General features: G+C 41.7%; 1 long non-coding RNA gene across 2 annotated transcripts in view; it reads right to left on the bottom strand.

The window, feature by feature from the left end:
* The window catches only part of LOC126001558 (uncharacterized), a 998,123-nt gene that overhangs the window by 411,111 nt on the left and 561,927 nt on the right, over window positions 1–25,085 (bottom strand). Inside the window, exon 1 of one of the 2 annotated variants that reach the window (XR_007492879.1) lies at window positions 23,414–23,436. The exons of the other annotated variant lie outside the window; for it this stretch is intronic. This is a non-coding gene — a long non-coding RNA (uncharacterized LOC126001558). Of the gene's footprint in view, window positions 1–23,413; window positions 23,437–25,085 lie in introns of those variants that run through there. 2 annotated transcript variants of the gene reach the window in all.

Genomic DNA, 25,085 nt, shown 5'->3' on the forward strand with positions numbered 1-25,085 from the left:
GCTTTAAAATTATGAGTCTAACTTCAATGCAATTAAGCTGTGTTGGAGGTTACTTTAAGCACCTTAAACTTAGAATTTTTAATAATTTGATTTCTTTTGATTTCTTGAATGATGAAATCTCAGCCATCCTTATGAAATCAGGACCAGAAAAGCCTTGAGATATATGGTCTTTCTTCCCATCAAGGTGGCCCCCAGATAGTCCAAAAAAAAAAGAACAACAATGACAGAAAAGCTTTCTCCCTGGAAGGGCAGGCTTCCACAGGCTTAATAACCTGTTCTAACATAAATGACATTTCCTGCCAGGAACTTTTCCCCTGTATTTAGCCAACTGTGATAAAGTTGGGTAGCTCTCGGATTTAGTGACACACTCAAAGCTCAACTATAATAGTTCTCCCAAGCTAAGTATAATGTGCTATGTTGTGATAATATCACCACTGCCCTTTTATTTTGTTCTCAGGTGAAAGTAAGACTTTGCCTATATTTCTGAAGTAGTTGATTCTTTTTCTTTTCTTTTCTTTTCTCTTCTTTTCTTTTCTTTTTTTTTCTTTTCTTTTTTGCCAAAACTGGTGGTGCTCAGGGGTTACTCCTGGTTCTACACTCAGAAGTTACTCCTGGCAGGCTCAGGGAACCATCTGGGATGCCTGGGATCGAACCCCATTTGGCCACATGCAAGGTAAAAACCCTACCTGCGGTGCTATCGATCAGTCCCCAGTTGATTCTTATATATTATTTATAAATGAGTAAGTCATTTCAATACTTTTATGATAAGAGATTGATCACAGTGAAAAATGATTAAATACATAAAGATATAATAAAACATGCCCTCAAGCTACAACCTATGCTGATGTGTCTGTTATCTTGCATGATATTCTGATAAAGGCAGCAATGACAACCTGCCCAATCTGAATTCTTTCTGGTGAAAAAATATCCTGATTATCTCCCATACCTTGCATTTTATAGAATTGGATCAGTGATGGGCATTTTATCTGAACCCAGCATAGCATTGACCATATAGCTAATGACTGGAACCTGCACTAGCAGATGGTCTGGTTCCAGCAGATTCAAGAAGCCAAGAATGTACTGTGCTAGTAAGAGGGAGCTGATACTGCTCGGCCTTGATTAGAGATAGTTTTAAAGGCCATAATGCCATGAATGAAGAAGGTGGTTAGGAGGGAACAACTCACAAAAGGTTTAGAAACTAGTCAGGAGAAAGAAGAGGAATATTCCAGGCAACCCACCAGAGACAGACAGAAGAATGAACAGCTGGCCACAGCTGTCACTCTTTCTGAAGACTTTCTGCTTCTATCCACACAAATTCTCCTGGTCAGTATTCCATTTTTCCAAAAACACCTGACAGGTCTTTTATGTTTGCAACCAAATATACCAATGTGTGTCAAGGCATTTTCTTTTTCTACTGTTTTCTCTAAGTTAAAAAGTATTTTCTTGATCACATTGAACTCCATTTTCTAATAAGATTTAAAAAATTATTGTCTCGGGCCCGGAGAGATAGTACAGCGGCGTTTGCCTTGCAAGCAGCCAATCCAGGACCAAAGGTGGTTGGTTCGAATCCCGGTGTCCCATAGCGTCCCCCGTGCCTGCCAGGAGCTATTTCTGAGCAGACAGCCAGGAGTAACCCCTGAGCACCGCCGGGTGTGGCCCAAAAACCAAAAAAAAGAAAAAAAATTATTGTCTCATACGAAGGTATTTGAGGCAGAAATGTTTTTATTTATTTAGAGAATAATTGGAACAACACCCTGCTGTGTGTGGCCTTGGCTCCATGCTCCAGGATCACTCCTGGAGGTACTCCGGAAATCATAAGGGTGCTAGGAATTTCATGGAGGTTGCCTCATGTAAAGCGAAGACTTAACTTCTGCACTAATTCTTTGGCTACATGAGTAGAAATTTAATAGAAAACAAGCAGAAAAGGGGAGTGGTGGTGCAAGCGGTAAGGTGTCTGCCTTGTGCATGCTAGCCTAGGATGAACGGACAGCGGTCTATCCCCTGACGTCTCACCTGGTCCCCCAAACCAGGTGCTATTTCTGAGTGCATAGCCAGGAGTAACCCCTGAGCGTCACCGGGTGTGACCAAAAAAAAAAAAAATAACACAAGCAGAAAAGGCAAATTATTTCCATTTTCTTGTTTTTAAATAAATATTGTACAAAAAAAAACTCCTAAATATTTATGGAAAAAAATTTTTAAATATTTTCTTTAATGGCTTATTTAACTTTCCCCAAAGCCTTCGTGTATACTTGTAGAGCCTGAAATTTTTTTCTAACTTGTTCTGGGTAGATTATCTTTCAATTTGCCTTTTTCTGAAACATGCCTCTGGGCTCCACTCAATTCAATCCCTGGGCTGTTAGTCTGAGGGGAACAATAGGGTATATCAACCTCATATAAACATATCAGCCTCTGCAAGCAGAACTTTTCAAACCTGAAACATGGTCAAACTGACAAATTGTGCTACAGAGAGGTTCAGAATTATGAGCCATCTCACATCCTCCTAGGGAAGACTGCTTTTCTTGATGGAATTAAAGATCCAGAGAAGGGCCGGAGAGATAGGGATGTGTTTGCCTTGCAGGCCGCCAATTCAGGACAGATGATGGTTCAAATTCCAATATTCCATATGGTTCCCCATGCCTGCCAGGAGTGATTTCTGATCGTAGAGCCAGGATGTGCCACTGTATTTGATGCCAAAACCATAAATAAATAAATAAATAAATAAATAAATAAATAAATAAAAAATAAAGATCCAGAGAAGATTCTGGCACAATGTATCATCTCAGACCATGATGGATATCAGCCCTCCTTCATTCGTAAAAATTTCCTGGTTCTTTTAGAAATATGCAAACATTTAAACCCTTAGATACATGTGATGCTCCTGGTTTTCATAAGCTTTGTGTTATTTTGGCCGAGAGTAGCTGCCACAGACAGATTGTAACTTTAAATGATCCATGGATTTCTTTGTGTCTAGTTTCTTTTTGGGTTATTTTAATGACAACATAGACTATACAGCAAATCAAGTTAGCTGTGTATAATCTAATTGTCATCAAATGAAAATATCAAAAGGATTTTTGAGTCTGAAAAAAATGTGAATGCTGGAGATTCCAAAAGGTGTAATTCTGAATCCTGGCCTAACATAGGACTATGATTACCAGTTAATGGTAGTTTATTTTTTCAACCCTAAGTTTTTTCTTTCTTTCTTTCTTTCTTTCTTTCTTTCTTTCTTTCTTTCTTTCTTTCTTTCTTTCTTTCTTTCTTTCTTTCTTTCTTTGTTTCTTTCTTTCTTTCCTCTTTCTTTTTTCTTTCTTTCTTTCTTTTTCTTTCTTTCTTTCTTTCTTTCTCTCTTTCTTTCTTCTTTCTTTCTTTGTTTTTCTTCCTTTCTTCCTTCCTTCCTTCCTTTCTTTCTTTCTTCCTTACTTCCTTCTTCCTTCCTTCTTTCTTTCTTTCTTTCTTTCTTTCTTTCTTTCTTTCTTTTTTTGGGGTTTTTTTGTTTGTTTGTTTGTTTTTTGTTTTTTGGGTCACACTCAGCAGTGCTCAGGGGTTACTCCTGGCTCTACAGTCAGAAGTTGCTCCTGGCAGGCTCAGGGGACCATATGGGATGTCAGGATTTGAACCACCATCGAATGCCTTACCTCCATGCTATCTCCAGTCCCAACCCTAAGTTTTTCTACAATAGCCATTTAATGATGCTCCTTGCTCAAAAATGACAAGATCCACAAATGGTCTGTTTAAATATATGTATTGTTTTATTTTGAAATCTTATTTAATATTGCATTTTAAGCATTCATTGCTATCCTTTTTTTATCTTGGCATAGCTGATGATTTACATTATTATTTTTTATATTTATATTTATTAGAAGAGATGAGATCACATGATCTTTTGTAGCAAGGTCAACCAAATTATGAATAGCTTTTACCTCCTCTACTGAGAAGCTTATTTGAAAACATCTCACTTACTTGATGTGGTAGAATCTTAGCTGCTTTGAAAATTTCTTAGAAATTTCTATGCCTGGGCCAGAGAGATAGTACAGTGATTAGGCCACTACCTTGCATATAGCTGACCTGGTTAAATCCTCAGCATCCCATATGGTCCCCTTAGCACTATTAGAATTGATTTCTTTTTGCAGAGCCAGGACTCACCCCTGAATATTGCTGGATGTGACCCCAAAACAAAAAATTCCTGTCTGCTTAAAAATTCTTCGTACATTCATGCCTTATTCATGTTTGTAATGCTATTATTCTACTTAGCAGCAATATCCTCTTTTAACATAGCTACCAGAGACCACTTTTCCCCTCCTTAGTATTCATTCCAGCCTCAGTCTGGTATAAAGTGAATTGAACTACTTCCTGCTCATTAGCAGGTCAACTCCTCAATGTTTAAAATGAATCAAGAATGATGACCCTTACTATAACTCTATGCTTCTCAGTACTGATTTGAGAATTCAGTTGGAAACAATTTGGTGATAGTGGTGTGGTAAGTGAACACTGGACTGTAACTCTTAGTGATCCAGAGTCCATATGTGGTGTTGGGGATCAAATTGATATCAGCTACATGCAAGACAAGTTCTTTACACCCAACCCCATACTATCTTCCAGCTCCTTACACAAAAATTCAAAAAATATTTATTACTGGTTGATCCATTTTAACACCCCTCACCCTCTGTTTTAGTAAGTAGGAAGCAGGATAAAGCACTGTCACCAACACCTGTGCAAGAAAATATTGAGAAGATCACAAATCTTTGAATCATCCTGAAAAATTAAACTCTTTGTATCCCCTAAAACTATTCTTATAGGGGGTACCCTGAAAAGAGGGAAACTTCTCTATTCTTCACAAACATGCTTCATTATGTTGGTCTATGAGAATGCTCAGGAGTTCTGAGGTGCCTAGATTCAAGCATCAGTACAAAATCCCACTCCAAAATCTATCAGAATAATTTTTAAAATTCTAAGAGTTACCTGGGTAGAATTAGACATTGCCTGTACTGTGATGTCATCAGACCCCACTTCCCTAAATTACAGGGGAGGGAATCAGTCACCTATTAAAAGTAACCTACTATCTGTGCTGAAATTTTACTAAAAGGCATTCTTATTTTTTCTCTCTATATTGGCCATGCACAGTAGTACTCAGAGGTTGCCATGCTGTGCCCTGGGTCATTTTACGGTATTTGCTTGCAAACAGTAAGTCTGAGTTTGGAAGGGAATTCCATAAAGCTGTGCTAATTTTACCTAAGCCTCAGGACTGGAAATTAGGTTGCCAATAGCAGGGTTTTCACATGACTCAACCTTTCTCGATCTCTCTCTCTCTGCTGAGTCAAATAATTTAGCACAAGATTCAGTCAATACCTCCACATGAGGTTAAGAATGTGAGCAAACGTTTTAACCCATTACTTCACACTGGGGAATCCTATTTAACAGCAGTGTCAAGAGACCTGCACAGACAGTTGCCATCACATGGCCAATATTCAGGTCTAAGACAGAGAATTACTCTGAGGTCTCAGGTTCTACTTTGGGGATTTGTAAAGATAGCACCTTTCTGTATCACTGCCTGAGGTGCACATTGCATCTCTGCAGGCTGAACTGAGGTCCTGGCTGTGTCACCTAAATCAGTTGCTAGATAAGTAGAAGCAGGCAGGGGAACTGGAGACAGGAAAGAAGCATATCCAAGATGGGAGTCAGAGCAAATTTTAGGCTTGCAAATAGTTCCTGCAAAAGTGGGCTTAGTCTCCAGATGTAATGCCTGGTCTGGAGTAGCCATTATAGCCCTGGACTGGAGCAAGATCTTTTCTTTTTATTTTTTGGTTATGTGGGGTAGGGAGAAGGAGCAATGATATTTTGGACCACATTCAGTGGTGCTCAGGGCTTACTTACTTTTGTCTCTGTACTCAGTATTAATCCTGGCAGTGCTCAAGGAACCCTACAGAGTACTGAGGAACTAATCTGGGTAAACTATATACAAGGCAAAATCCTTAAGCCCTGAACTATATCTCTGGCCCTGAAGAAATCTCAAATAAAGACATCCTCCTCTGGTGCTGAAGGACAGAGTAGACTTCAGAACAAAGGGCCTCACACATTGAGAACAGTCAGTGCAAAAATCCAAGAGCAAATAAAGAACGGGAGACAGAAGTCTGGGTCTGATTTTTTTCCCCATGGTGAGGGTGCTGGTGGCAGGTAGGAGAGCCCAGGACCCTTTCCCCAACTCCGTGGTCAATGACGTTGGGCTCAAGCCTCCAAATTGGATTTCACTAGGACATTTATACCATAGAACTTGGTAAGCAATAAAAATGTACTGTATGTGTGCAGACATGTATGTGTGTGTATGTCGCAGTGGGAGGATGGGTACTTTCTCTCAGTCACTTCTATATATCAGCCCAAAGAGCCCAGGTGATTATTTTAGGTTCTCCAATCCTTGGATATCTTTGCTCGAATATCAGTGTAAATGGGACAATTAACTTGGAATTTCTCTGCAAACTGTAACTGTTCCACAAGTCATTAAAAATTAGTTGAAGTAAAACATTAAACATAAATTTTTAACAATTAGTTGAATATTTAGCATATGATATAGAGAGCCCAGGGGATAGCTCAAAGGAATAAAGTGCCTGCCAGAGAAAGCCCTGCATTCTGTTCTAGAAGCACATCACCCACCAGGCACCACCAGGTGCCATTGGAGGCCCTGTGAGCTCTGCTGTGCTTCCTTAGAAGCACTGTCACTGATCTGAGCATTGCATCAGCATTCAGCTGATGCGTTGACCTGTCCCTCTCTCATTACTGCTTGGAAATGTCCCACCCTGTAAGAGAAAGATTTCAGAAAACACATTTAGGCATCAGCATGTTTGCGCCAGTGAAAACTATTAGCTACAAGTTACAAAACCAATTTCAGTGGACTTTCTTTCTCCTTTCTCTCATTCTCATCAACCCTCATACCGGGACTGACTTTGAACAGGTTGCCACAAGAGAGTCAATTCACTATGTGGGAAACCCTGACCTGAAGCAGGTCAATATACAAAAGGTTAAACAGCAGCTTCTTCTGAAAGGAGTGCGGGGTGCTTGACAAGTAGTGGGGGAGCTGCCTTTCCAGTCACAGCCCATTTTCAAATTGGCAACAGCATTGAAATGAACTTGTCACTAAAACTGAATAGGCAAAAGAGAATCACAACTTAATTCAGGGAGCTTAAACCAGAGACCAGGTTTAATCTAGTAGTCCAGAGACACTGTCATAGCACGGGCTGGCCAGATATGTCACCTAGGAATGACCTGTGAGTGCATCTACTTTGTCTTGCAGTTTCCTTCTCAAAGTTGTTGAGTTTAGAAAATAAATGTGTCTAGGCTTGCTCTCTTTGCTCATTTGTATATATGTGTGTGTTGTGGAATCTGTCTCGGGTGTCACATGATCCATTTTCTTACACCCACTCTGTGTAGATTCAACTCCTTCCACACAGGCAGAAAAATAACTGTATTAGCAACTGCCTTTCTGAACTTTTATCACCCGACTTAGGGGTGGGGGGGGCAGAAATCCTCTTCACATCATCTATGCTAAGTGGGAAGCCAATATCTCTCTCGGGTTTGATGTAGGTCTCTTAGACATTAGGAAAATGATGGGTCTAGCCAATACATTTCACTTTGAGGGTAGGCATAAGATAATTTCACACAAATGATGCAACTGGGAATGAGAAAGGGCAGTTCTTCCAAGGAACAGCAAGTAAGTGTTGGTAGCAGAAGAGCAAGTGGATTCTGGAGAGGTACCAGGAAGGATCTGGCAGTGCAGAGCTTGAATTGCTAGTGTAGGAAGTAACTAATCCAGCTTTTAGTTTTCCCTCCTAATCAGGGTTTTTCTACTGCAAGTCTGCAGGAACAATAAGGTTGGAAACTATGGTTGAGATGATGGGCAAAACTTCTACCTCAATTTCCTGTTAAAAACAAAGGTAAGGGGCCGGAGAGATAGCATGGAGGTAGGGCATTTGCCTTGCATGCAGAAGGATGTTGGTTCAAATCCTGGCATTCTATATGGTCCCCGAGCCTGCCAGGAGCGGTTTCTGAGCATAAAGCCAGTAGTAACCCTTGAGCGCTGCCAGGTGTGACCTAACACACACACACACACACACACACACACACACACACACACACACACACAAAGAAAAGTAAGACTGGACAATTTCAAAGTGAAATTTCATTTCACTATGTTTTATATGTATGTGCACATATTTCTTTATTAGTCTTCAAGGTTATCAGTTCCAAGTTTATTTCTCTGTCTGATAAAATTCACTTTGGCTTTTATTCCTATGGCTAGAAACTTAGTAAATCTGGTGGAGATTTGAAATGTTCCATTGCTCCTATTAAGTTATATTCTTTAACTAGCTAACTCTCTCCTCAGTTTACAACTTGTGTCAGAACCTGAGAAGATTTGCTTTTAGTTTTTTCCATGTGAACAAAAAAGGTCATAAAAACAGATTTATATCATGGTTCCCTAACAGTTGCATTTCATCCTAGCTTTCTTAAATCAAGAAATTGACTACCATAATGGCTGAATGAATAAAACAAGGCAGCAGTGAGAGACTGCCTTTAGCAAACTGAGAGGAAGCCTTATTATTTAAATGTTTCTGGTTATATTAAGTGGAGCAAAAGGCTTGGAATTGAAAGTGAGAGAAGTAGGCAGCCAAGTTAAAAAAAAAAAAAGATGCCACCAAGCTGTAAATAAAATATAAAACTGACTTGCAAAGGAGTATTATGGCAAAGTCAAACCCTGATATATATTCCCTAATTGTGGAACATTTGTAAAAGATGACATGACACCTGTCAATTATCCACAGCAGCCAGGAAATGTAGATTACATGAATAATTCACCAATCCAGTGGCCTTAACTGCTAAGCTGTCTAGACCCAATTCATAGAATAACTACTGATCTGAAAGGAGAAAAATATGTTTAATTTGAAAGAGCCTTGTGTTACATGCAAAAATGTTTCCAAGGCACTTTATTATACAGCTATGTTCCAGTTAGCACCAGTGGCTAAATAATTCACATGTGAACCTTTAGAACCTTTCTCAGGTGTAACAAAGGAGGGGGCTTGAGCTCTGGAAACTTTATATGTCCCCTAGGGGAGGCTACTGAAGAGCATCTTTAGTATCAGAAACTTGTCATCACATAGCTCATCATTTTTACCCTCCTAAGTAGCACTGCGATTCTTAAAAATGGCCAGGTGTCAAGTCAGAACTTTTATTTGGATATCATGAAATTCTATTTTAATACCTTTGGGAGGTCACTTCATTGGTGTTTAGACCCAATGGAAAATTGCCCCCTCCCCAAAGACAATCTTATGTGAAAATACACAAATATAAGTCAGTAAGCAATGGAACTGTTTTAGTCGGCCCTGGGTATGGTGGTGAAGAAGATCATGAAGGCATCATTGGTTTTTCGCTAGTCAGCCCCTAATCTGAAATTCTCTTTTAGCCCCTGTCTGTCCACATACCTCCAGGGATTTTTCCATCTCCATCTGTAGATTATTAGAAAACTGAAGCTCTTGAGATATAAAAGGGCTGCCTTTAGTCCCAGAGTTAGTTGGTAGCAGAACTAGGACTGGAAGCCGGGCTGCCACCTCCAGTGCACCACATATACACATGTACAACTGTAAGTACAGCTTGTCTACACAGCCACGTGAGCACGCAGGATTTGGAGAAATACCAGTTCTGCAGCTCCCAGGACCGCACAAGTGAGCCATGAGGAATGGAAACAACCGACTCTTTCATGTGTGGCCTGGGCCCAGGCAGCTTGATACCTACTCTCCTCCCTCCCTCAATCCCTACCCCCAGTCTACTCCCCCTCACCGTGTTGGTCACAGGGCCAAGGTCAGAGGTCATGGGCCAGGTGGAAGGTGGGGCCTTGGAAAGCCCAAGGGACTGGGCAGGCAGCCATAGGAAACCAGAGCCAGCCATCTGATCCATCTGCTTCCCTGGGCTGCTGCAGAAAAGAGGCTTGCTGGAGAGAGGCAGGAGAGGTGGCTGGTTCCAGTAATGTCTCGCTTGTTCGTGGAGAGATTTTTCTCACCTCTTACAAGATGGTTCCTTGTAGATCCCCCTCCTTCATAATGGAGATTCCAGTAGAGGAAGGGAAACAAAACAGAGGTTATGTTTAATAGGATTTACACAACAAAAGAATACCTGCTCTTGCATTTGCTGCCAAGATTCGGCTTGGTTTTAGAAAATCTACAAAGTTTCAATCCTCTATAAACTCACCAGGTGCAAAGATTCGGGCACAGCTTTCTCTACCGTCTACTATTTTTCACAATGAATATCGTTCTATATTTTAAAATATTTTAGGAGGTGAAACTATGCAAGGAAACAGCATGAAGAAAGGAACAGAATTTCTGACATGGGTCAAAGTCAAGTATAATCTCAAGGCTTTCTGAGTTCCTCTTCTATAATTGATCATTGCTTTAGAATGAGCATATATTACTTAGTTATCTATTGAAGTTAAAATAGGGCTGGAGAGACAACATTGTGGACTGAGCTCATGCTTTGCTCATAGGATCATCACTTGTACCTTAGAGAGGGGAATAGATCCTCAACACCTTCAGTATGGCAAAAAAATAAATAAACGTGCTGGTTATATTCGGAAGAGTTGATGTTGCAAATGTCATGCTTTAACTTTGGTTATTCCAACGAGGATAAAGTGGCAAGAATTGGGCATCTTGCTGTTACTGCTGCTTTGAGACCAATTCTCTCAGTGCATATGTCACTACATCCCTGTGACTGTGTGGTTGAGAGAGCTGCTTCCAACAAATGGAGGTAATTATTACATGAATCAATGATTATCTAACCAATTAATGCTCATTCCAATAATGCCTTAGTGTCTCTCAAGGATAGCCCAGAGATCTCTCCTTTGATAAGAAATTGATAGTGCCAAAGCAGTTGAGTATGAGCTCCAGCAAATGGATGGGCCTCCTGGAGCCATGATTGTCTTATTCGCAATTTGGGTCTCATGATGTTAGCAATGCTTGTCTTAAGAAGGTTGTGAGACCTTTATGGCTACTCATCTGCCTGACCAAAGCCTTGCCCAGTTGGATTTTACTCTAGATTTCCAAAAAGTTGGGACTGAAACAAAGTCTTCATGTAATTTTTTTTAAGGTGCCCGTGATCCCCGAGTACTGGAGGGTAATGGGGAATAACGAAGAGGTGGATTATGTCTATACTATCAAGCTGGCTAACCGGCTTTCTACTGTCAGTAAAAACAACACAAAACACCCACTAACTGAGAACTGCAGATTTTAAAAAAAAGGCACTTTGATTTTTTTACTCTAAGTATGTGAATGCAATCTTTGAAACATAGTTAACTTTTTTTAATTTGTGTGTCATTTAGAAGCCAGAAAATTAGGATAGTGGGCAAGCCACTTAACCTATACTCAGTCAATTTGGGTTCAATTTTTTGGCACCATATTATATGGTCCCTCAAGTCCCACCAGGAATAATCCCTGAGCATAGAAGGTAGGTGTAAATCCTGGGCATGGCCCTAAACCAAACAAGCAACAATTCTTGTTATTTATCTGAAATTCAAAGTTAACAGAGAAATCTATATTTTACCTTACAAGCCTGTCTCATCACTATGGTAGATAAAATTTAAGGATGGGGGGCCAGAGTAATAGCACAGTGGTAGGACATTTTCCTTGCACACGACTGACCCAGGATGAACCTGGGTTCTATTCCCAGTGTCCCATATGTTTCCCTGAGCCAGGAAGAATTTCTGAGTGTATAGCCAGGAATAACCTCTGAGCATCAATGGGTGTGACCCCCCAAAAATTTTTTTGTGGTTTTTGGGTCACACCCGGCAGTGCTCAGGGGTTAATTCTGACTCCATGCTCAGAAATTGCTCCTGGTAGGCATGGGGGACCACATGGGATGCCAGGATTCAAACCGATGACCGTCTGCATGAAAGGCAAATGCCTTACCTCCATGCTACCTCTCTGCCCCCCCCCAATTTTTTTAAGTAAATTTTATTTTGACCACCATTTGTAGATTACAGATCTTTCACAGTAATATTTTAGGTACATAGTAACAATGAATCAGGGGCATTCCCACCAATGTTGTCCTCCCTCTACCCCTGTTCCCAGCATGCAACCCATACCCCCCTCCGTTGCTCCCTGGGCTGCTAGTATAAGTGGTCCCCTCTGTGTCTAGCTTGTTGTAGATTGGATATTGATTCTATTGTCACTGGCTTTGGATTTGGTGTTTAAGTCTGATCATTTTTTAGTTCTACTCAATTTCATACTACTGTTTGGTCTTGGTACCCTCCATTATTTCTCCCTCAATTTGTGAGGCAGAACAAGATGTTTCAAGTTATGTGGTTCTGTTAGAAAGAAAGAAAGAAAAGAAGGGAGGGCAAATCAAACAAGCAAAAAAACCAGGAGGAGTCCTTCTAGACGCTATAAATATCAATTTAAGAGAAGAAAGGTAAAAAGGAAGAAAAACATAATAAGAATACAAGAAAAAAAATCAAACAAAAAAAAAACCGAAAAACATCACAGCAATAAGCACCACAGCTATAAAAGACAACAACCAAACAATAACCACAGTCCTGAGATAAAAACAAAGCACAAAAAAAAACAAAACAAAAAAAACAAACAAAAAAAACAAGCAACAACAACAAAAATAATTAAAAAAAATTAATTTGTGGGGTTTTTTTTTGCATAGACACAGTAAATATCTGGGAGATTAGAAAGGGAATTTTCTTGGCCTAAGAGATATAGGGTTTCTCTGCCCTAGAAGTATACTGTCATGGAAATAACTACAGGCTCCATACTTGCTCTTATTCTCTCCTCTAGGTCCTTTTGTGAAGTCTGAAAACTTTCCTCTCAGTTGTGGATGATAAAATCAGGCCTCTGTAACTAGAGAGCTTGGTATTTGCACAGGTCATAGGATGGAGCCTAGGATGGAGTCTTTCTTTATGGTTCTAGAAGTTCTGTTCCATCACTGTTGTTTTAATCAGTCTTCTGTAGTTGGTGGTCTTGGTCTTTGCACCGATCCTAGGGCAAAGCCTAGGATAGTCTTTCGTTACATTTCCAGAAGTTCTGCTCAGTTTCAGTTGTCTCAGTCAGACTTCTGGAATTAGACATCTTGGCTGTTGCACAGGTAATAGGCCAAAGCCTAGACTAGGGTCTTTTTTTATTGGTCCCAGGATAGGTTCTGCCCAGGCATGGTTGTCCAGTCAGTCTTCTGTAGTTAGTGATCTTGGCTTTTGCACAGATCAAAGGATGATGTGTCTTCTGGTTTCATCTTATCGTTACGTGGTGAGGTAAGACAACCTGCTCTTAGACCGAGCTGTTGCCATTTTCTCGTTGTCAAGATGTCATATCAAAACTGGAGTGTGTTGGTGTCAGAGCAGTATTAAGAATGTCCCAGAGAGAGTTTGGTTCCTGGAGCTATTGTGGAGAACTGTGTCAGTTCTATGTCTGGGATCTAGGGTTCAAGGTTGGACAGTTGCTGTCTAATCACATGGAGTCTAAATTGGGACCACATGACATATGTTCAAGGTGGGAGGTGCCCCTGTATTGTAAAATGTATGAGTTCTTATCCCTAGTAGATGAGAGCTACTAGGGATAAAAAATTTTTGAGGATTGGACTGATTGGCCAAAGTACATGTTCTCCATAGGCCAAACACTTGGAACCCTTGTGTTGCTCCTGTAGTATCAAATGTTTCCCATTCTGTTCTACAGTCACCCGTGAGACATTCTATCAAGTTACTCTGTATGCAACTGACCAGAGTACCAGTAGCCTAGACTTGGGAGGTGCCTCAAAGGGTTTGAAAAATGTGCAGGAGTCAAGGTTCAATTCCAGGCACCACCACATAGTTCCTTGAACTCTACTAAGAGCTACTCCTAGACTATGGCTAGGTATAGCCCACACCCCAAATTAAACAGAACAGAGGCAGCAGAGAAGTAATAAGTTACAATAAGTTGGTAAAAAGTTATGTTTGTCTTGCGGGGGTTGGAGAGATAGTACAGTGGGTAGGATGCAAACCCAAGTTCAATCCCTGGCATCCTATATGTTCTTTAAGCACTGCTAGAAACAATTCCCGAGTGCAAAGCCAGGAGTTATTCCTGAGCATTGCTGGGTATGCCCCTCCCCTATACACACATAAACAAAAGATTACTTTACATGCAGCTGACCCCAGTTCAATCTACAGCACATACATTGGTCCCCTGAGCACAGCAATTGGTGGTGAGGGAGAATGATTGGATTCAGTGCCTGCATTTTTATCACAGCTCTGCCAATTCCTATGGCAAGTTGTTTAAAGTCTTGGTTTCTTTATTTTTAGAGTGGAGATAATAACACTCACACAGTAGGTTTGCTATGAATATTAAAAATAAATATAAAACTATCAGTCTACTCCTTAGAAACTCCTAACTACTTGTGATTATTTTCCTAAGTGGTAGATTTCAATCACTAGAGCTTGGCAGCTGGTGTATCTGTTTGTTTCCTTAAATTTAATTGGTCATATACAAGTTTTTAATACATAATTTGTATGTATTATAACTGTTATATTGGAAGCTGGGTTTATCTAAGATGTTATCGGCTGCATAGTCTATTTAATATTATTGTCCACAAGTAAAGGGAAAGCAAATGTATAATAACTTGGCTGGCATCTCATGAATACCCGCAATTAAATGTGCTGCTAAATTGTAATTAATGTTCAGAATAATTTTTTCATAAATGCAGTTAAAAGTTACCATCATTGGGGCCGGAGAGATAGCATGGAGGTAAGGTGTTTGCCTTTCATGCAGGAGGTCATCGGTTCGAATCCCGGCGTCCCATATGGTCCCCCGTGCCTGCCAGGAGCAATTTCTGAGCATGGAGCCAGGAGTAACCCCTGAGCACTCCCGGGTGTGACCCAAAAACCACAAAAAAAAAAAAAAAAAAAAAAAGTTACCATCATCTTACTCAGTAGATTGTCTTAAGTATTGAAAAGAATTTTTGTCTGCTCTGATATGGTTTCAGTGAATCAGGAGGAAAAGTTTCATATGTTCCATGCAACCTACTGAATACCTGGGTCTTCCTTTTTAACCAGCTTCTAGCCCACTTTGTAGGTCAGGTGTATCCACCTTCACCCCCAGAACCCACTTAACCTGATACTGTTAGTGAACATTGAGATAGCTGCAGATCCTAAGTTCCTCGCAAAAATATGCCTGACGGAAGCTGGGGCAATAACACAGCAGTAGGGTGTTTGCTTTGCACACAGATGACCCTGGACGGACCCTGGACAGACCCTGGAAGGACCCGAGTTCAGTCCCTGACATCTCATATGGTCCCCCGAGCCTGCCAGGAGAGATTTCTTTTTCTTTTTTTTTTTTTTTCTTTTGGTTTTTGGGCCACACCCAGCGATGCTCAGGGGTTACTCCTGGCTGTCTGCTCAGAAATAGCTCCTGGCAGGCACGGGGGACCATATGGGACACCGGGATTCGAACCAACCACCTTTGGTCCTGGATCGGCTGCTTGCAAGGCAAACGCCGCTGTGCTATCTCTCCGGGCCCATCCAGGAGAGATTTCTGAGCACAGAGCCAGAAGTAACCCCTGAGCACAGCAAGGTAAGATCCAAAAACAAACAAACAAACAAACAAAAAAGCCCGGCATATTGACTAGAATATAAACTTCTATATATCTCCATGTATTGATATTAATAGCAAGTGCCCTGTGTGGCACAGGACTTGTTTCTTTGGCCCAGTGTTGATTTTCCAGTCCAAAAATGTTAAACTTTGAAACTGAGCCTCCAACACACAATTGCTGGGAAGTGTAGGTTCAAGAGCTAGTCAAGCGACACATCTACTGATAAAGCCATCCTCTGGCTGTGGGCAGAATACAGAATGCAGACCTCTTGTACTTGTGGGTACACTGACAACTCTACTCTTTATCCTGTTGCAAGCATCAGAATAGAGGCTGGGCAGCATCTTAGAGGGGAGCCATGTCTATTGATCCTTGTTATTCTACCTCAGCTCAAATGTAGCTGGAATAGGTGTGTTCAGAGGGCAGAGAGAAGAGAGAGAGGGAGAGGGAAGGAGGGAGAGGGAAGGAGGGAGAGAGAAAGAGAAAGAGAGAGAGAGATTAGAACCTACAAAAATTTACTGAACTATTTTCATGGGCTTTTTTGTGTGTGTGAGTGCAAATGGAGGAAGGGACCCAAGAAAGCAAAAGTGCTGTGGACCTACAAAAGCCATAATGTGGTCCTGGTGTTGAAAGAATATGTAAACAAGTGAATAAATACATAATGACTGTTAAAAAAAGGCTTTGCAAATGACAAAGTGCCATGAAAATGCTGCTTATTATTAAAAGCTGACAATTTTATTGCTGCTGTAAAGTTCTCCTGCCCTTTAGGACATTATACTCTAAGGAGTTGAAATTATTTTTCTAAATTGAAAGCTTTTCTTAGTCATATTCATATTCTTTCTTCTGTGAAATAAAAGCTTTAAGTGGCTTTATGTGAAGACTATTTGGGAGTGGGTGGAAAGGGGGCAGTAAATGCACAGAATAACAAGGCGCTGCATATTGGGAGCCCACACTTCAGGGGAACCCACTGCATGGAAAGCTGAGTTTCCAAAGATGGAAAAGTAAGACAACTGCTATTGTCATAAAAAAAAAAAAAAAAAGAGAGCCGCCAGCCAGCCTTCACCTCCTGCATGTTAGCAACTCTCCGCCTCACAGCTCAGTCCTGAGCAAAGGGAATCCAAGTATTTCTGAGGCATCCTTTGAGTTGGTTGATGACAAATGTATCCTATCAATTTCACTCTTGGAAATTAACAACTTTAAGGTCACTGATGCTCACACTATCACACTAAAGGAGGAGGAGAATGTTCTGACCTGAAGATCATTTGCGATAATCTGGGTTTCTTCACATTGCTGGAGAATCCAAGCACATCCTTTTCTTGTAGTTGGGAAATGCCAAACAACTCTAAGAGCCATCACTTTCTAAAATTATTTTCCATGGAATCCATTTAAGATGGAAGCTCTTATAGCCCATTAAAATCAGCAAAATCAGCACACAAAGTGACAATGGAAGATGAACTCAAGACTAGTTTTCCTTTCTTTTCTGAGTTTTCTACAATGTGATCAGATGAACCTGGCAAGAATAAAACAAACCGGATGGGATAGGAGCTCAGTGGTTCAGACTAGAATAAGGCCCCGGGTTTGATTTCAAAAACACAAACCAAGCAAAACCCAAGAATAAAACAAGAGCTATAATTTATAAAATACTAAACCCTCATCTAAATATTCTAGCCATATAAATAACATGAAGTATCTATATAATTTTAAGGGAAAATTAAATTTACATGATTTGTAAAATGTCAGTTGGCAGAATTGTTGAGGGAGACATGATTGCTGCACCTCTAAACTCAGTACAAAAGCAATGTCAACAATGTAGAAGACCTGCCTTGTTGTTCCTCACCTATTTAGCTCCCCCTTTCACTTTCCCCCTCTCCTTTTTCCTTCCTTTCTTCCTTTCTTTTTTCATTTAATTCTTTCTTTTCCTCTTTTCTTCCTTTTCTCCTTCCTCTCTCCCTCTTTCCTTGCTTTTCTCCTTCCTTCCTTCCTTCCATCCCCAGAGGTGATTAGGAATGAGCACTCATGAATGAACCATTCATTATTTCAGTTCAAGGACCACAGGATGCAGTGCTGCTGGGACCCTTCAATGCCAAACAGAACGACTAGGGTTCCCACACCACCTCCCCACTCTACTTTCCTGCCACTGTATTTAGTAGGTCCAAGTGATGCCAGGAATGGATGCTTTACATGAGTCCTATCCTCTGTGCTCTCTTCTGTCCTCTGTTTCAGTTCTTTCCCCAACACTTATGTTTTACTTTCTTAATTTTTAATAATATCTTTATTTAAGCATCATGATTGCAAACATGTTTGTAGTTGGGCTTCGTTCATTAAAAAGAACACCCCCCCCCTTCACCAGTGCAACCTTTCCACCCCAAATATCCTCATATCCCTCTACCCCTAGTCCCTTCCTGTATTCGAGACAGGCATTTTATTTCTCTCACTCACTACATTTGTCATGATAGTTGTTAGTTTTCATTTGCAGTGACTGGGGTCAGAGGGCACAGGGCAACACAGAGTTCTCTCAAAAACAGAATCTGTGGTTATGGTCTTGATGTCCTCCTAGCACCAGAGCAGCCAAAGTGCATAGAGCAAGAACAGAGAGGCATAAACTACCACTCTGCGATGTCTCTGACCTTTCTCAGCATCTTCTCTCTACAAATAATTTCATGAAGGACAACTTTTTGGGAAAGCTCTGTGTCTGACATGATTCTAAGAAGTTTTATGTTTGTTTACTGACCTTCCCAGCACGTCAATAGGGCAGGTGCTATTATCATCGTCACACAATAAACAAGGACACCAGCACAGAAATTCTGATTCACGGCCATGTCACCTGTACGTTGAGGCATACAGCCTGGAACCCTGTTGACTAGCAAAGAACCTGAGTTGTGCGGGGGAGATGACGCCCTCCAGTTCTCTTCATTCAGCAGCAGTGCTGCATTTCTCCAGGCAGCAGGGCCCCTGGGCCAAAGCACCGCATCATTTCAGTACATGGAATCTGCACGTTCAAGACGGCGCCTGCAGCCTGTTTGTGGAGCAGGGATATAATAGTGACAAAGAAAGAGTCTGGTTGAGTAGAGAAAGGGGGTGAAATGACTCATGGTGGGGGGCGGGGAGAAACACAGAAGAGGCTCTGGGAGAACGGAAGAAAGTGCAAGGGGACCAGCTCTGAGCTAGCAGGAACAATAGTGGCGCTAGCGCAGGCTTCCAGGGCCCCAGGAGGGGAAACAAAGCCAAGAGGGGCCAGGGCAGAGAAATGTGAAGGAAGCGTGAAAGGAAAGGCAGAGAAAGGGAGGCGCTGGACATAGGGGAAGGGGAAGCAGGTGGGTTGGAGAAGCAGGTGGACACAGGAAGGGAGACTGTAGTATCAGAGTCCGGGAGAATCAAGCTTGGGCAGCTGATGAAAAGAGTAAAAGGACAACTCGCCACTCCCTATGGCCTCCAGTTCCTCCTTCAGATGTCCCCACATGGCCCCAGAAAGGCCTTGTCCCACGCTGGTGACACACATGTGAGGATGGGATGAGCAGGCCCGCAGGGCCTCGTGCACAATAAAAACATTGTCGGCCCTTCCACACATGACTCAGTGCATTGTGTGCTGAACTGAGAAAAGGAGACGGCCTTACCTGCAAGTGCTAACGTGTTGGCCGAGTTGAAAGCAGTGCACAATTACATAAGAAATAAAAATACCTGGGAGCAAGCAGCTTACCACTGTGTTTGGGACATGCAGAATCCCCAGAGGAAAAGTGCCAGGTGACTTCTTTGCCAACTGTGAGAATAGCTGTGGTTGGATGGGGTGTTTTGTTTTGTTTTGTTTTGTTTTTACCCCAGTGTTTGGCACGGAGACCTGAGTGCAGAGTGGGGCCCCTGAACCCTGCCTGACACCAGTTTGCATTCTCAGTGTCATTCTTGATTTACTTTGTTTGACATTTCTCTTACTATTTCTCGATTTCAGGCAACAAGTGGAAAGGAAAACCCATTAAAATGTTATTTTATGGGCAAACTGGATGCCCCAATCCTCTAAGAAAGATTGTAATGCTTAAACAGAGGGAGCTGGAGCTAGATGCAGGTTCAAGCCTTGGTTCCATCCTATTTTAGTTGTGGGGCCTGTGACATGTTACTCATTCTCTTCAAGCCTTGACTATTCATCTGAAAAAAATTGAACACAATACTATTCCAAGTGTCAGAGTTCATGTGAGAACTGTATGAAATAATGAAACCAAATGTTTGAGCAAACATATAGAGCCAGCAAAGGATGTAATAAAGGGACTGGAGAGATAGTACAGTAGGTCAAGTGCTTGCCTTGCTTGAGATTGACCCGAATTCCATCCCTGGAACTCTATAGAGTCCTCTGAACCCTGCCATGAGTGATGGACCAGGAGTAAGCCCTGAGCATTGGTAGGTATGTTCAAACAAACAAACAAGTAAGTAACAATAGGGGAACTTAAAACCTACTTCATTCCCTCTAGGGTCTGCTGAGGCCAAACCAGGAGGTTAGCAAAATGAGAGCTCTTTGAAAAGTTCTTGTATAAATATCTCTTTTCTACTATGCAACACATAGTTAAAGCTGCATTAGATACAGAATTAGAGCATTCAGATCTCTGGATCTTTATCTCATAATATTAAGGGTAAATTAAATCAAGTCCCTTTTATTCTCTTTTTTCTTTCTGGTATTCTGGAATACTGGAATAATCCAAAGCTGGTTCATTTCCCTTCCTATTTACAATAGGCAGGTAGAGATTCGTACTCTGGTGTACAGGTGATTTAATCTCCCAAGCCCTACTGGTCTGCCAACCCCCAAGTTAATTGGCTTAACAAATAAAATTGCTCACTCATTTAAATGTTCCAGACATTTAAAAAGGGGGAAACAAGTGGGAAGCTGAACTCTATGTAGAACTATTGCAAAGACATTCTAAATTAATTTTTAAATTATAAATTTATATATGCAGGAATGATCTCTTGTTTAGGATTATGATCTCTTGCTGAGGCCATTTATTTTAGACCACACATTCCTGTGTTGCTTGGCCATTGTGTTGTTAGGTTTGTTTATTTAATTATAACAATAAATATGTAAAAAAATAGAACCACGTTCAAGGGGGAAAATATAATTTACTCCAACCTAGATATATTACATTTGACATTTTCATATCATTTTGGTCTTTTCTTCATACACATATATAACATTAAAAAATTCACCTTTATGACTGTAGTGTCCATGATGTCTTTTAATTAGCTTCGTTTAATAATATATTATTTAAGATGACCAATGACAACAGAACCCAAAAACTGCTCTACAGAAATGAGTTCATTCACCATGGCAGGGGAATGGGGAGAGGAGTGGATATTGGGAGCGTTGGGGTGAAGCGGGGGACATTGAAACAGCAGTGAAGGCAAGCAGACACTGCTGAAGAATGTGGGGTGTAGCATTGTATGCAGGAAACCCTGTCATGAATAGTATCATAAATCAAGATGCCTCAGATTTATAAAATTTTTAAACATGGTCTATATGTTTCCATGTCATTAAACTTGCTTCCACAATCTACAGCATGAATTGAACGACTGCTGCTTTTCCGGACTGTCTGGCCGGCCTTCTATGGCTGCACATTTTTAGCTGTTTTTCATTTGTCCCCATTGTGACTATTGACAGGCTTTTGGAGAATAATGAAACGCTGCAATGTTTGGCTTCATTTTCCTCTCTTTGGGTAGAGCCGGTTGCTCTGTCTTTTCTTCCTCCTCTTTGTATCCTTTCCCTTTTGGGTGGAGGCCCAGAGAGCTCCACAAGGGGTGGTGTGTGTTTAAGAAACTCAGCTAAAGAAACAAACAGATCTCAGAAAGCTCTGAACCCTGAGCGCCAGGGAAATGCTGAGCATTGTAATTGGCCTAATGTTGCTCCCGAGAGAGAAGCCATCTATCTCCTGGGTCTCCAGGGTTCTGGCAGGGATTTTTAACTTTTCTCATGCAGCTGATGACAGACAACTATTCCTCACTTCAACAGTTCTCTGAAAAAATCCCTTAAAGCGTTTCCTCAGGTCCATCAAACGCTCGTTGGAATTGCCTTCCAGGTCAGGTCATCCCCGAAGGTGGCAGAGCTGGTGGGATGACCTCAGCACATCAGGATGGTGGGGTTCATGTTTCATGGACACGACAGCCTCTTGGACAGCAGTGGACCCTGCCCCCAGAGCCAGGCTGCCGGTCCAGTGGGGACTTGGGAAGGAATGCCACTGACGGGCCTTGGGCATGCCAGGGGATTACTCAGCACATGCCAACAAGTAACCTCATACGATCATCAAACGCGAGCCAATCTGCGAACGCTTTGCGCAACAGCATATTTGGATTTGGGGCTTAGCTTTCAGAGCTTGAGTTTCACATTTGCTTGGAGCATACTCCCAGCCTCCCAGGGCCCCTCCTGTGCGCCCTGCCTCTGCTTGCAAGTGGAGAGAACTGTTCTTCCAAGAGCCAGAGCTTGGCTCGCCCCTGGAGGTAACGCTGAACCCTGCCAGGGATCAGCTGTCTCCTCCGCAGGCACTCCTAGTTCCCGCAAGGACTGTGCCTGCCGGCTACGCCCTGTTTCTTACCAAAGGGCCAGCAAAGTGGGGGATGGATTCTTCATTCGCTCGCTGGGACACTTAATAGTCATGGCTGGTATTGTCAGGCTGTCCATGCAGTTTACCACCATGAGAGAGATGTTTGTTGACTGACCAGCGATGATATAACAAAAGTGACCAATAGCCTGTCTTGACTGTAGGAATTGGCAAAGTATTACTGGATCAGCAGGTGTGTAGGTTCTCCAAGAGGCTCAAAAGGGACAAAGACTTGAAAAGATTAATGCCCCTGGATCTGACTGATCTTTCTGAAGATAATGTGAGGGGCAAGACTTTGCTGAATTTAAGTCAGGACCTTCCATGCTACTGATATCTTTTGCTGCTTTCCTGTACCAATTTGCTCAGACCAATAATGTGGGGGGGTCCCCTTGGGCCCTGGTCCAAATGACATGGTTGGTCTACCTACCTCATCAGCACTGTCTCGAATATGAAACAGAGTTTCCTCAAGACCTTGTGTGTGAACTCAGAGTGATATTGAACATGCAGTGTTCAAACAGCAGTGCCTTGGGGAAGATATAAAGGCAGGCCAATGATCTTATTTAAAATTCTCCCAACAAAGGAACCATTAATATTCACATTCCACGCGAAAAGAATTTGTTCTCATAAGATAGGGTGCTCCTTGCCACAGTGCTATGGGAAAGAAGTCTGATCTCACCAAGGGAAATATGGCTATGAATAGAGTGTCCAGGCTAGAGATACAGAGAGCTGCAGGGTCACTTAACGGCAATAGTTACTATTACCATTATTGAAGATATACAACGCCTTGCCAAGGATTAGGTTGATAAGGGCACAATACCTGAATACAGTGCTTTAAAAAGAAACTGGTTCATGGGGCTTAGGGATATGACGCAGCTGTCAAATGCTAGTCTTGCAACTATGAGACCATGAGTTCAATCCCCATCACCTACTTCACCTCACCCCCCGAACACACATACATACTGCCTAGTGCAGTTCCCAGTATTGGTGTTGGAACCTCTGTGTGTGTAATCACACAACCAAGTGTGTGCCCATAACCAGTGGGCAGCGATCAGGTATGTCTGATGTCCAATCATTGTGACAACAACAACAAAGGGAGGGAGGTAAAGAGAAATAACTCTTTTTTGTTGTTGTTGTTTGTTTGTTTTGTTTTGTTTTGGGGCCACACCCGGCGATGCTCAGGGGTTACTCCTGGCTGTCTGCTCAGAAATAGCTCCTGGCAGGCACGGAGGACCATATGGGACACCCGGATTCGAACCAACCACCTTTGGTCCTGGATCAGCTGCTTGCAAGGCAAACACAGCTGTGCTGTCTCTCTGGGCCCTTTTTGTTTTGTTTTGTTTTTTGTTTTTTTTGGAGCCACACCCGTTTGATGCTCAGGGGTTACTCCTGGCTAAGCGCTCAGAAATTGCCCCTAGCTTGGGGGGACCATATGGGACGCCGGGAGATCGAACCGCGGCCCGTCCTTGGCTAGCGCTTGCAAGGCAGACACCTTATGTCTAGCGCCACCTCGCCGGCCCCAAGAAATAACTCTTTAATTAAAGATCCTGAAGGAAAAAAGCTGACATTACAACACAGATATTAAAGTAAGGCCTCTTGGTAAGTTCAAATGTTCCCCAGAGAAGGTGTGAATAATTAGAGTTCCTTGCTCCCTGGGTCAATGGTTGCTACAAGGGCTTTTCCGATTTTTTTTCAGGGCTATGGGTAGAATCCAGAGACCTCACATATGCAAGTTCTGTTGCTGAGCTACATCCCTAATCCCTAGAATTCTTTAATAAGGAGGTTAAAGTTGACATCTGATCCCACTATATGTGTGCTTTTTACCAAGTATGGGTTCAGTCATTCTCAAAAAGCAAGCAAAGAGAAAAAGAAAGCCTCCAACAATCTCTTTCCTTTTCAGAATTAAAAATAACCTCTCCAAGTTTTGTTAATTTTAAATATATTTTGGCTGGATAGAATCTTACTGCATCTCCAACTTAAAAACATGGATGACAGAAAGGAGAAACAACCCAACATATCAGCCATGATACTTTTCCTAGCACTGGATATGTCTGTAAGTCAAGGTCAGTCTAAAATTAAAATATCTTGCAAAGTAAGAAAACAATTATACCATTTGCACTTGTACAAGTATAGAGTAAAACAAATTAGCTATCAAAGTTTCAGTGACTGGCAGTTCTAAAAATCTCAAAATATTGAAACCATGCTATTTACATACAAGAATTTAAAATATGATTTAAAATGCGATCTTTAGTGATAATGGTGAGAAGAAAGAATAAATTTGGGGAATCTGCAGAGTTCATCATAGAAACCAAAGTTCCCAAATGATAAAGACAATTTTGAATATTTAAGAGATGTTCTTCAAAAGAGCTAGTTCTTTTATATAAACTACATGAAGAGCATTAAATACAACATGTCTGAACCTTCCAGGCTCACAAGGGAGATTGTGGTGCTCAGAATGAATGCCTGGATGCTTGCTCTGCCCTTGGCTGCTGATTTCTAATGCTGAAGGAAAGGAACCATTCCCCAGAAGAATCCAGCAGAATCTTTTCCATCAGTGCTGCCCTCCTAGGCAAGTCTCAGCTGCTTTGACCCCCTCGGGATAGAACCACTGAATGTTCCTGGATTGTCAGAGCTGGATTGGCTCATTTGAAGCAGGTAGGCTGTGGGAGTTCCTGTAATGTCTCACATAGAGTTTAGCAAGTAAGTATCTTCAGTTGATTAGCAGTCAATTTAATTTCCAACCCTAGGTGTAGGAGAGATAGTACAGCAAGTAGAATGCCGACTCAGGTTCAACTCCCAGCACCCTGTATGGTCCCCTAAACCCAGCCAAGAATGATCCTTGAGCATCTAGGCAAGAGTAAGCCCTGAGCACCTCTGGGTGTGGCCCCAAAAACAACAATTACCAACCCTAGATCTTTCTTACGCTGTGCTTCTACA

This window comes from Suncus etruscus, chromosome 2 (assembly GCF_024139225.1).
Source record: "Suncus etruscus isolate mSunEtr1 chromosome 2, mSunEtr1.pri.cur, whole genome shotgun sequence".
Lineage (NCBI taxonomy): Eukaryota > Metazoa > Chordata > Mammalia > Eulipotyphla > Soricidae > Suncus > Suncus etruscus.